This window comes from Frankliniella occidentalis, unplaced genomic scaffold (assembly GCF_000697945.3).
Source record: "Frankliniella occidentalis isolate FOCC.00 unplaced genomic scaffold, Focc_3.1 Scaffold96, whole genome shotgun sequence".
NCBI lineage: Eukaryota > Metazoa > Arthropoda > Insecta > Thysanoptera > Thripidae > Frankliniella > Frankliniella occidentalis.
Genome location: NW_026267225.1, coordinates 525,425 through 526,719, shown reverse-complemented (window position 1 = coordinate 526,719; position 1,295 = coordinate 525,425). Strand labels below are relative to the sequence as shown.

Below are 1,295 nucleotides of genomic sequence, written 5' to 3'. Positions count from 1 at the left end.
CTCTCTCTCTCTCTCTCTCGCTCGCGCACACTCTCTCTCTCTCTCTCTCACACACACACACACACATTCCATCTAATCCGGCAAATGCCCGCAGAAGCAGCCACCCCCTCTCCGGCGCACCTCCGGTAGCTCACCACCAGCAGCAGGAGCGCCGGGACAACAACCACCGCGCCACCAGCCGCCGCCACCACCACATGCTCATCAGCAGCGCCGAGTACTCTAAGTGCGACTAGTCCGCCTCGGAGAGCAGCACGCCCCGACCCTCCAGCACGTCGTGCCGTGCCGCCTTTTCTGTCTTCTTATTTTATTTTTTGTTAAAGAGGGCGTCTGGTCTTGTGTAGATTTTCCGCATTCACGTGTTTCCTGCACAAGACGTAGTAAAAATGCTCCGCATTCAAAGGTGATCGTACACAGATGTGAACTCGTATTGACGTGAGGATACTGGTGCCAAGGACACTTCTGACAAATCCTATGGGCTTTGGATTACGCAACCCAACAAAAAAGGCTTACTGTATAAAAATGCAGGAAACTCCTACGGAGAACATTCATCGGAAACGAAAATAAATAATGGCATATTTTATAAACAATTGACAGACAGAAGGCATTTACAAACGCATTCTGCCACGAGAGTGCGCAGCATGGAGCGTTTTCTGATCTTTTCCCACCGAGTCCGCTCGCGAGCGAGCCAAAAGTGTGGCATGAGTCACATGTTACCCTCAGGAGAGAACGCTTCTCGATGCACTTTACTCCAAGTAAAAAGATATCCTACGAAATCCTAGGGGCATCGCGGGGAGAGTGCATCAGGAAACGCGACACATGTCACGTTGTAGTGTTTCCAATGTGTACGTCACTCCACAACACGATGGCGATTATAGGGAAACGCACTCCGCGGTCTGCGTCGCCAGCCGGAAGCGCAAGTTTGCCGCTTACAAAAGGGGCCTACCGCTGGGGGCCGAGGGCAGAGGGCGACGCGTCCGGCACGTTCTACTGGGACAACATGCTGCAGGCTCAGAGGGGGAGGGGAGAGTTTGAGGTTTGGGCAAGCCGGTCATAGAGCTGCGCCGGGGCGACCGGGCCCCGCCCCGGGCCGGCGCTAGAGGGGCCACAGGGCTCAGCAGACCGCAGGGCGCCGCAAAGGCGGTAGGGGGACCAGACGGCGGGGCGGGGCGTTGTAATACGGAATATCTTATTGGCCAGCCGTACTTTATTACGGAATAACTTAGCCTACCACAAACTTATTGCTCTCCGTACCCTCCCCTCTGGCCAGCCTCTCCCTCTCCCCCCCCCTCTCCCCC

General features: G+C 55.7%; 1 protein-coding gene across 1 annotated transcript in view; it reads right to left on the bottom strand.

Annotated features, from left to right (window-relative positions):
* LOC127749813 (uncharacterized) overlaps window positions 1–1,295 on the bottom strand; it is a 293,401-nt gene that overhangs the window by 7,756 nt on the left and 284,350 nt on the right. The gene's annotated exons all lie outside the window — the stretch shown is intronic.